The sequence below is a fragment of the Poromitra crassiceps genome (genome assembly GCF_964638095.1).
Source record: "Poromitra crassiceps genome assembly, contig: HAP1_SCAFFOLD_833, whole genome shotgun sequence".
NCBI lineage: Eukaryota > Metazoa > Chordata > Actinopteri > Beryciformes > Melamphaidae > Poromitra > Poromitra crassiceps.
This window is the reverse complement of record NW_028151576.1, coordinates 13150-25284: the sequence shown is the minus strand read 5'-3', so window position 1 is coordinate 25284 and position 12135 is coordinate 13150. Positions and strand designations below refer to the sequence as shown.

The following is a 12135-nucleotide window of genomic DNA, read 5'->3' as shown; positions in this document are numbered from 1 at the left end:
GGAGGAAAAGAGTGAGCTAAGAGCTTAGATTAATTTTCCAAGTGAACATTTACAAAGTGAAGAGCAGAAAACCGCTGAAGGTGGAGCGGTGGCCTGGACCGTCATAGATGGTGTCCCCTGAGGGAAGTTTCATGTAGACCCTGTCGCGGGGGAGTAGCGTCAGGACCAGACCATTGGAGAAGTACCGTAAATTCCGGACTATAAGCCGCACCTTTTTTCCCGTTTTTTGGGCTTTTTTGGCCCCTGCGGCTTATATAACGGTGCGGCTTATCTATGGATTTTTTCAAAAAAAAAAAAAAAAAAAAAATCTCTCTTTTTTAGCACTCTTTCTAACTATAAATCCTATATAACTATAATAAGTTTTAATTTCCTCTCTTGCCCTCTTTTCACCACACTGTATGACACTGTGTGCACTGTAAAAAACAACACAGGTGGTGTTGTGTTATGTTGTTTTGTTGAAATGTTAATAAATGGGAGCTTCCTCTACAATCCCCTCTGTGCATGAACCCTTACATATGGTAATTAAACATTAAAACACAAAAAAAAAAAAAAAAAAAAAAAAAACATTAAAACACCCGCGGCTTATAGTCCGGTGCGGCTTATATAAGAAAAAAATAGTCAACTTTGAAGGTGCGGCTTATACACCGGTGCGGCTTATAGTCCGGAATTTACGGTAGGTGCGGGGGTCAGCTGTGTCGGTGGGGTTCTCTCTGTTATGCAACAGAAATAAGTCGTTCTTGAAGAGCTTCACTCCTGTAAATTTTGTGGTTTTGTAACCGCTGGCGGTGAATCTGAAATAGTAGACTCCTCCCACCGGTGCTGTGAAGATTCCTGCAGAAGAAATAATGCAAAGTCTCTATGAAGTGACATCCCACAACATGGTGAACAGATTCATCAACAAGGTTAGCTGTGTGTGTGTGTGTGTGTGTGTGTGTGTGTGTGTGTGTGTGTGTGTGTGTGTGTGTGTGTGTGTGTGTGTGTGTGTGTGTGTTGGGTCACCTGTATCAGAGCTGTAGGCCCGTCCAGTGTTGGTCCAGACTTTCCTGTAGATCAACGTTCTGTCTCCGCTGAAGGGTCCTATTGTACGTCCTCCATCACCTCCACCCAGAGCGGTGGAGAACGCCACCTTCTGTCTGTTTCTGTCTGTGTGTGTGTGTGTGTGTGTGTGTGTGTGTGTGTGTGTGTGTGTGTGTGTGTGTATGTGTGGGGGGGGCAGGAAAAAACACATTCTTTGAAATCTTTGCATACAAAATTGTTGTTCTTGAGGACAGAATCATCTGTGTTTTTGAAATACTGACAATGAATTGTAGGTCAAATTAAGCCCTTTTTGAAAGGGGTGTCTAGCCGACTGCTACGGGGGCGTAGGTCAAGTCGGGGCGCCATCCCACCCTGACTCAATGGCTCAGTGGCGGTGGAGGTCTGTCGATGAATTCAGCATCTACACCTGGCTTTTAAAGGGACTGGCAGATGACACTCTGATTGGTTGAGTTCATGTTACGCCCAAAACACACCTATGAATAATTAAGGGACTTAGTACATGCACGTACAAGTGGACTTGGACACAACCACAAATGCACTTGTGCCATGCGCTTAGATCGTGCGCTATCGACAAAATAGGGCCCTAGTCTCCTCACAGAAACATTTCCCCATGCTGTAACAAGTATCTGACGAAGGCAAAAACTAAAATTCAAACATCAATCAATCAATCAAAGTTTATTTAGAGTGCAAAATCACACCGAGGTGTCTCAGTACACTTCACAATAACAACAGAACACTAAAATCAGGTAAAACAATACACAGAGAAATATTACACAGTATAATCATCATCAAATATAGTATCTATCTCAGTAAAGTGACATATCAAGTAACAATAATCATAGCAAATATGACAATAATCATAGCAAATATAACATTCAACTCCACTCCACATTTACTCTTTAGGCTTTAGGCAAGGCAAGGTAATGTTGTTTCTTATGAACTTTTATGATTGAAATGTCATATTTGATATTTATGCCTAGTGGATGAAATTCAACTTGGTTGCTAAAACCCCTTTTAGCAACCAAGTTGAATTTCATCCACTAGGCATAAATATGACATTTCAATCATAAAAGTTCATAAGAAACAACATTACTGGGTCCAAGAAATTTCCAGTAGACTATTGTGGCACCTTGCCTAAAGCCTAAAGACTAAATGTGGAGTGACACCAGAGGTTTAGTGCAGGTTTAAGCAACCACCACCACCAAGCTGAATCTAACTGACTGTACCTAAATGCAACGTGGGTGTCCTCTGGGTAAGAGACATAGAACAGAGAGAGAGAGAGGTGTGAAAAAGTGTTGGCATTGCCAGAGTTAATGGGGGGCTAGGGGGGGCAGGTGCCCCCAGTAGTAAAAAAAATAAATATGTAACCATGCAAAGAAGCCAGTTACATAAATTGACAACGCCACCTTGGGAATTTCACCCAAAGAGTTAAACCAAAGTTCCGTTTTACCCTTAAATGAAGAGCAGAGGCAAGATGTTCCAAGTATAACAAGGGTACATGTTTATTTAATGCACACAGTCCCAGTTAAAAGGTCAACATGCTAAAAGGCTGGTTGTTTATAAATTAAAAACACATTTAGATAGTTCTAAATGGAAGCTGCTCAACGACCAGGAGGAGGGGTTAAGAGTCCCCAGAGAGGGAGCTAAAAGCTCAAATGCGATCCCAAATTAAGACTAGGTGGGGATACACTACAAACAGCACAGCAAACCAAAAACACAAACCCACAGATAACTAGGGACACGGGGATTCGCACACTCAGCCCCTCTCAATGGGACAATTTCTCCACTCCTGGCCGGGACAACCTGCAGTCAGAACGTAACAATTAAAAACAGGCAGTGGTACAACAGAAAGTGAAATAGTACAACAAAATAAATAAAACAATAAAGAAAGGGCAAAACAGCAGCTGGCCGCTACTTCACATAGAGAATAAAGCTCTTGGGATTCTCAAGCTGTGATGAATGTTCTAGGCCGCATGTTCACTTATAAAGTGTCAGCAACCAAGCTCCAAGCAACCATTTCCAGGGAAAACCAAAGAGTGTGGGATAAGGGCAGCTCAGCCCCACAAGACACAGTATTTATTGAGGTGCACCTAATTATCTAAGCAGCAGCACCTGGGCCTTGATGGGTGTAAATCACTAGGGAGGGAACCTGACTACAACATGGGCCAGCCCTCTAAGTTAGCCTGGCTACAAATAAATAAAAATTGCTCACCATTTTAAATCTCCATCTGACTGTCTGGCTGAATATGATCATATCCACTTTGCCAAGCATCATTCACAGCTATCTCTTTGCTAAAGCTGTGACAGAGGGGCCTCTGACAGGGCCTTGCTGCAGCCGCCCCCTCCTGCAACATACTGAATTTCTCCATTGGTTTGGGGTGAACAGAAATATATTGTAGGCGGAGTTCCCAGCATGCTCTGGGGTAGATGTGTTTATTAATGTGCTTTGGGATGTTAGTTAAAGGACTTCCTGTTCTACATGTGTGATGTTAGTTATCTGCAAGGTTATTGTCAACTAATAGTGCTGTTCTACATGTTATTGCTTCACAATGTTGAAATTTTGGCACCATGGTTGACTCTGGTGTGCAGTTCAGTGACCCCCTCTGAGATGCTGTGTGTGGTCTAATGCAACAATAAACAGTATTTACTGTAGTCTTGTGTTGTATGGGGTGCAGGATCTACTAATAAAATGGAGATAATCTCTCTGTGCTTGTTGCAATATTTGCTTAACTTTTGATTGAGTTGTGAAGACTCATGTCTGAGTGGGCATTGCCCACCCCTGCCCATAGACCCCTCTATGGGCACCCTACAGGTGCAAGCAAAGCAATAATGAGGGTTTCAAACTTCCATGATAGGAATTTGGGACCCCTCATTAGTGTTTTGCTTGCACCTGTGTTTATTCTGCCTTTTCGACACAAAATCGTTCCCTGCACGTCCAGATCTTCCCCACAACGTCGAAATATGTCACTCCCACAACGGTTATGTTCAGAGAGAAAAAAGAAATCCAGAGCAGGGTTCGATCTCGGCACACCTGCTTCAGAGTCCTCTGTCTTAACCCCTCAGCTATTGACTTGAATGAAAATAATCTCTTGGAAGTAATATATATATTATATTTTCATTTTTTTTAATAGAACAATAAACGAACAAGACAAACAGGCTCAGACACAGGAAAATAAAATACATACATCAGACGTTTGGCATTGTTAACGTGGTGCTACCAGCCACAATATGTGCTTGTGAGGGATATTACGCATAGGACCCCACCAAAGGGGTCCACATGAAACCGCCCGGGTAAGTTGTCCATCTCCCCCAACCTTAGTCACCGCTCACTAATCATTTAGTAATATATATACTTCTAACGAAGGTTTCTACTGGAACGTGCATGAAAGGTTACCTCGCTATAATTCAGTTTCATGATTCCATGCAGCGATTACATTTGTAGCGATCCTGGGTCTGTAAGGATAAAAGCCAACACGTGAGCCTTAGCTAATGGCTGATGGTTAACGTGTTGGGCTTGTAAGTTGGAGACCCGGGTTCGCGCACAGGCCTCGCCTGTGTTGTTACACATCATTTTATTATATTTGTTTTAGATCATGTATGATAATGTAAGACTTTATGTTGACTGTGCGTACGTCTACTCTGTACGGCTTATAGCTACTGTCCTCATTGTTGAAGGTTCAGATGGGTGTATCCTATTTGGTGAAAATGTATCCTTTCCTCTGTCCTCACAGCCTTGTCTCCTTGTTGACCCGGAAACCAAAAAAGAACTGACAAGATGCATGAAGGATGCTCCAAGTCTCCTCCTACAAAACTACAATAACTAATCAGTGCAATGAAGTGCTTCACAAAGCACAACAGAGAAACAGAATAACAGGAATCAACTGATGGCAACAACTTCAATTTAATCACACAAATAAGCTTCATTTACATGATCAATATTGACAGACACAGCAGTTATCCACAGCGATCTGATCCTCAGCCATTCACCTCCACAAACTTCCAAACTCTGGCAGCTGTGTGGACCTGATTGGAGGCGTGCAAATTTGTGAATACAGCCCCTCCCCCCCACACACAAAGTAAATGGCTGCTCTGCCCTCTACTGGACATTATACATAATAAAATAAACCATTGCTTTGCCTATATAAAAACACATTTTTACAAATCAAAGAGCTGAAACAATTTCAAACCTTGTTCTCAGGGAGCTGACATTTTTATCCAACAAAGCCAATGTCCATTTACTTTTGGTGGAGAAAACAATGGGATATAAATAATGTAACTAAAGTGAATGAGTAACTCCCCCTCCCTCTCGTAGTATAAAGCTTCCATCTACTGTTGCATTGCTAACTTTAATTGAATAGAAATCTTCTCCTGGTGGTAAACCTCTGAATCGACATCTTTATGGACCAATCAGCATGACCTGCTGCTCCTGTATAAGCCAACGATACTGATTTGAACTGTTAAACGGTATAAGCCAACGATACTGATTTGAACTGTTAAACGGTATAAGCCAACGATACTGATTTGAACTGTGAAACGGTATAAGCCAATGATACTGATTTGAACTGTGAAACCGTATAAGCCAACGATACTGATTTGAACTGTGAAACCGTATAAGCCAACGATACTGATTTGAACTGTTAAACGGTATAAGCCAATGATACTGATTTGAACTGTGAAACCGTATAAGCCAACGATACTGATTTGAACTGTGAAACCGTATAAGCCAACGATACTGATTTGAACTGTGAAACCCTATAAGCCAATGATACTGATTTGAACTGTGAAACCGTATAAGCCAATGATACTGATTTGAACTGTTAAACCCTATAAGCCAATGATACTGATTTGAACTGTGAAACCGTATAAGCCAATGATACTGATTTGAACTGTTAAACCCTATAAGCCAATGATACTGATTTGAACTGTGAAACCGTATAAGCCAATGATACTGATTTGAACTGTGAAACCGTATAAGGGCCTGTGTCCACCTAGCGTCTTTTTCCGACGTTAAACGCTGGGAGTGCGCTGGGGAGCGCTGATCCGAGCGCACAATATACAAGGAAGCAACGTTAGCTCAGTGCGGTAGGAGCTTGATAGCTGACAGCTAGCAAGCTAACAACACAGGTAGGCTACGCTATTAAAAGCAGTAAGCACAACACTCACCAGAAATATTAAGTGTCTAGCCAATCTGCTCCCACAATTGAGCCTTTCTGTCTCTGTTGCGATAGTTTCTCCATATGATTAGTTGCCAGAAAAGGAGCACCCGACACCAGCGTCTTTCTGAAAAGTTAAATTATTCTCAGCTGGGAGCGCTGGGAGCCGGCGCACAAAAACGCCGGAGCGCTCTGAAAATAGACGCTGGGTGCAGCGCACTTTCTATAGACGTCCGTGTGCGCTCGCATACGCTCTCCCCCCATTGAAAACAACTGAAAAAAGACGCTGGACCTGAGGAAAAGACGCTAGGTGGACACAGGCCCTAAGCCAATGATACTGATTTGAACTGTGAAACCGTATAAGCCAACGATACTGATTTGAACTGTGAAACCAAAACAACTTCAAGCTGGCTGGATAACTCACTAATCCTGCTCTGTGAAATCCCCCCCATGTCTTTAGCAGCTTCGATTCCTCTGCCACTCTCTTCCTTGTTGATCTGGAATGACTCGGGAATTACCGGTGGCTGAGATTTCTGCCGTTCAAATCGCACGTTCCAGCACATACTCTCTCGGAGCAGAAACTCTCTACTTTAACTACTCCTCGACGACTGTGAAAATTTGATTTTCTGTCAATTACAAGCCACTGTCCATGCTGCTGCAAAATCCTACTGGGTTTGGATGAAAGTTGCAGATGACTTCATGTCCCTTTCTGAGCCACGTCGCAGTGCGACCACCATCACAAGTCAATGGTCCCTTTGAGTTTAAACTTCTTGACGGAGCGCTCGCTGGCACGCTGTTGGAACTTGTTTCCGTAGATGTGGGAGACGAAGCCGTTGATTTCCACCGCAAACACGCTGTTCCTCTTGGGGATCACTGTCGCAAAAGAAAGGGACAAAACATCTTAAAGTCCCTGGAAACCAGAAATATTTCTTTATTATTTAGCATTTTGAGTTCATCACATCACAGGACCCTATGTTAATAAGCCACCAGCCAAATTTGAACGATGATGAACGTTGCAAAGTATATAAATTTAGGTTTGACAGGTGTGGCAAAACGCATGAGAATCGATTATTTTTTAGAGTGTATTTTCTCCCGCGGAATGTGTGGGCGTGTCCGTCTGCAGCAGTGACATTTCTCTCCTCCGAGAGAGAGAGAGCGCGAGAGAGAGGGGGGGAGGGAAACGGAGAAAGAGAGATCCAGTGCGTGTGTCGAACACGAGGGCTTGAGAGGGCTTGTGTGTGTGTGTGTGTGTGTGTGTGTGTGTGTGTGTGTGCGTGTGTTCGTTGCGGCTGTGTGTCTCTCTCTGTGCTCTCTCTCACACTAGTCCAGAGAGAGAGAGAGAGAGAGAGAGAGAGAGAGAGAGAGCAGCATAGCGCTCGGCACAGAGTGGGAGGCAGACAGACACTGAGGGAGCGCTGTCACTGGGGGCAAAGAACGGACAAAAGGAGAAGGGCAGATTGCGCGCGTGTACAAAGGTTATATAGAGCTTATGACGTCATAAGCTCCTGCGTTTTATCACCTCGCGCACTGCTGTCTTCAATGAGGAAGTACTTTGTAGAATCTTGTAGAAAAGTGTCGATTTTAAGGCTTTGGGTTGAAAGTAATGTATAATAATTTCTGAGGCACAAAATTACTAACATAAGACCCTAAATAACATACCGTAGTTAGAACGTTTTTGTGGATTTTGGTTTCCAGGGACTTTAAGAGACGTCCGAGAGCGCAAGGTTTTTCATCACAAGTCTGATCGCTGTGTTGAAACCTGCTCTGAAAAGACAACAAGAATGCGGGGGGGGGGGGGGGGGGGGGGGGGGGGGAGATAGCGTGGGAGATACTGAGGGAACTGAGGGAGATAGCGTGAAGCTCTCTAAATAAAACAGGTGTTGAGTAGGGATGTCCGATATTATCGGCCTACCGATATTATCGGCCGATATTAGCATAAAAAAATCGATATCGGAAAATATCGGTATCGGTTTTCATGCCGATTTTTTTTTTTTTTTTTTAAATACAAGGGGAGTCTCACTGAGAGCAATGCTCTCTTTTTCAGGAGTGCCCTGTTCACATTCACACACACATTCATACCTGGAAGCTGACCAGTACAACCACAGTCTGATCTGTTGGCCACTGAGCAGCTCCACTGGAGCGGTTGGGGTTAAGGGCCTTGCTCGAGGGCACCTCAGTGGTGGTAATGAGGGAGGGGCAAGCGCTGCCTTTTCACTTTCCCCACCCAGATTTATCCTGCCGGTCCCGGGGATTGAACCGACGACCTTCTGGTCACAAGCTCGCTTCTCTAACACTTACAACTTTAACACAACATGCATATTATTAAACTCTTCAGCTACATTAAGCTACATTATGTAACTTGTTACGTGAAATTTTGGTGGAAAAAAAGCCCGCTTATATCGGTATCGGTTGATATCGGTTGATATCGGTATCGGAAATTAAGAGTTGGACATTATCGGATATCGGATATCGGTAAAAAAGCCAATATGGAACATCCCTAGTGTTGAGTGAGTGAGAGACATTCAGCTGGGCAAACCTTTCAGTCGGTCCTCTTTGGTGATGATCTTGAAGACGTGTTTGAACTCTTGAACCAGAATCCCTGTAGTTCCAACATATGACGGCATCTGGACCGAACCACTGTGCAAAACAAGACAAGATGCTAGTAAAGTGACAAAGATAGGAAGTGCTTACAGAAATACATCCAAGTCATGGTCGACAACCAATTGTTAACATAGCAACACTTGGCTTAGTCTATTCTGTTATTGTTTAACGTTTTTTTGTGCGTGTAAATTCATCCTTAATTAGTGTTCCATGATGATCTAAATGTTTCAGCGGCTTTTCCACCCTGATAAGATTAAGAATAATGTTCTGGGGGAAACACTGAAGTATTGAAATATTTTGGCATAACAATGATCGATTGAATTTTGATATTAGCCTTAAAGGGATACGCCAACATTTTGGGAGATTCGCTGCCACTTTGCTAGTGCTACAATAGAGACACTGCGAAGCGCGTCATCATTCAGAAACCACACCCAAAATGGGGGGAAACAAAAACTCCCCCCCCCAATCCTGGCGTTCTCCATTTTTTTTTTTTTACCTTTATTTAACCAGATAAGTGCGTTCTCCTATGTCACGTGTTGCACACAAAGATCATATATCCGGAAGATGAACACTCCAACTTACTTCCTTGACAGCTAAACCCACATTTTTCTTCTCGCCAATTCTCAACGGCTTCCTTGTTTTGCTCGGGAGTACAAAAAAAACTTGAATTGGCGATGTTTTACATTTGCTATGTTTAATTCAAGGAAAATGGCCTATTTCATGCAGTGTCTATGGTAGTGAATGGTACAGATTGCAACAGCGCCAGAAACACCCACATGTACTGTACATGTTGTGCCTCGTGTACTCGCCACGCGATAAAATAATAATCCAAAGTTACTGGAAACGGCCATTTTCTAAGTAAATCTACACACCGAGATCTAACAAAGATTAACCAAACTAACCAAGAGTAACTGAAGTTACTTCCTTGTTTGCCACGAGGCGCTGTACACAGCGCATGCGCCGTTGCCGCTAATGGGCTATATTGTGTGCATTGCTTGGCCTTGTATTAGCGCCGTTGCAATTCTAATTAATTATCTCCACCTCTGCTCGTTTGCATGCGGCGAAGCGGTAATCAGCTTCGCTCTGCGGTGGGCCATCACAGAGTGGGATTTCATCACAGAAAGCAAAAGTGAACTCCTACCTGTGATAATGGCACCATGGAAGTCTGCCTTCAAAAGCTTCTGCTGAACAAAGTGTGGACTGCTACAAAAGATAGAGAGGTTTATTAGAGATGTAACATGACTGGTAACCAAGCAGAGATAAAAAGACATTTGAAGTGGTCTCTAATGGGCGATAACGCCACTGAGCTCCAAACCGATACTCACCAGGATGGTTTCAATCCATTGCACAGGTCAATAATGTATTGTCTCCATAGGTTATGTAGTGGCAGGAAAAGTTCATATCTAGAGTTGAGAACATACAACAGTTAGCTTACGGCTAGTGTAGCATTTTAACAGTAAGAAATGATTAGGATGCAGCTACTGTGACAATTCAGATTTTTTTGATTACCAACCAACCTCTGGTGTTCGGGCTTGATGTGGAAAACCTTCAGTTCTCTCTTCTGTCTGGCGTTGAGCCCTTTGGCTTTCTTGCTGTGGCTCTTCTCTTTCTTCTTCTTGGGCCGGGCGTACTCCAGGATCACGGCTTTGTGAGCCAGAAGCTCCTTCAGATCCTGCTGTGACTTGGACTGGATGCTGTTCCTCAGGAAAGCCTGGACGAAAGTGTCTGCTTGAGAGTTCGTTTGAGACTGGAGATGAGAGGAAGACGATAATGAAGTTCACACAGGTTATTAGGTTTGAAATTTACTGTGGGAAAAATCCATATAGACTTTCATCGATATTCATATGCATTCTAACGGAATACTTTTTCAATGAGTCTGGCTCACCAGACGCAGCACAGCCCTCGGCACGTATGGCGAGGGCTTTGACGCTGTAGCATGTTTTCCACATTAGTTTAACTCTGCACTACTCTTACTACTCTACTACTAACAGTGAACTACTCTTATTTACTTGATATAGTGTTGTAACCACCAGCTGCTGCTATAGTGCACCATGTTTTGATTTTTTGATCAGATCAGATCTGTGATTGTGTTTGTTTTGATGTGCTGTGCCTATTTTGATGTAACGCTGCCAACAATTATTTTTCTACCGAAAACTAATTTCCCCACGTGGACAAAGTAGCTACTACTATTACTTACTGATGGGCGGCATTATCTCTCAGAAGTAACTAAAGTAAATAAATAATCTGTCTGCTCACCTCAACACCAAGCATCTTCTCCAGGTCAGGAGGGAATTTGGCTCGAACAAGTCCATCTGTGCCAAAACACATGGATAAAACATGAATTATTACATTGCCCACATTATCCTACTCCAAGACAATACAAAACATTTAAATTAGAAATGTCTTCGTGTATCACCAACAATGGACAGATAATATGCATTTTACAATTAAACCCCCAGTTTCTGTACACCTGATGGCTGATACTCTCCATTCTTTTATAGGCTACAAGTTCCAACTTGTCCAGAGGGGTCAAGCCAAAAGTCTAGTAATGTAATGTCGCCTTGCTTCGACAAAGCTATACATTATCTGACCAAAAGTGACCGAGGATCTTTTCTGATTCCTTAAGAGCCACCCCTCGATTCGGCATACTCAAATCGAAAAAGCACCCATAAAAAAATACTTTTTAATTTAGCTAACGCTAAATTACACTGCTCACTGACGTACCACCCTTAGTGGTGTATTTTGGTCGAAGAAGATCGTGGGGAATTGTAATTTACAGCTGCTTCGTAGATTGGATGCATGCCGAACTGAAAAGCAGATCATGTTGGTTTAAAAAGGCTATTGAATGATACAGTAGTAGGCTATGTTATTGTATGTTATTTTGCAGAAAAGAAAGGCAACATTAACGCTAGCTAAATTGCTGGAGGTTCAGGCAGCATACGAGCGAACATTAACTGTCTGTACTCTGTTATGTAGCGTTAGGCACTTGTATTTTAGAGCGATATTACAGAGCTGTCTTTGAAGATTAAACTCACCGTCCATTTGCACGTTTTTGGTGGCTTCTTAAAGAAAAATGAATCAATTCTTTCGCAGAGAACGACACATGTGTTGTGCGGAACAAGCTGCAACTATAGATAGAGACAAGCTGCGTTCTATGAGCAAATATAAGAGCTAAAAAAAATGAAAATATAATATATATATTACTTCCAAGAGATTATTTTCATTCAAGTCAATAGCTGAGGGGTTAAGACAGAGGAATCTGAAGCAGGCGTGCTGGGATCGAACCCTGCTCTGGATGTCTTTTTTCTCTCTGAACATAGCCCTTGTGGGAGTGGCATATTTC

At 42.7% G+C, this 12135-nt stretch overlaps 1 pseudogene across 1 annotated transcript; it reads right to left on the bottom strand.

Annotated features, from left to right (window-relative positions):
- Nucleotides 1-4920: 4920 nt before the first annotated feature.
- Nucleotides 4921-11842, bottom strand: LOC310771576 (ribonuclease P protein subunit p29-like; annotated as a pseudogene). Its single transcript has 7 exons — nt 11828-11842; nt 11049-11104; nt 10310-10539; nt 10118-10195; nt 9934-9995; nt 8728-8828; nt 4921-7064 (listed from the first exon to the last, which is right to left on the bottom strand). The product of its transcript is annotated as a ribonuclease P protein subunit p29-like (transcript).
- Between the last annotated feature and the right edge of the window lie 293 nt (nt 11843-12135).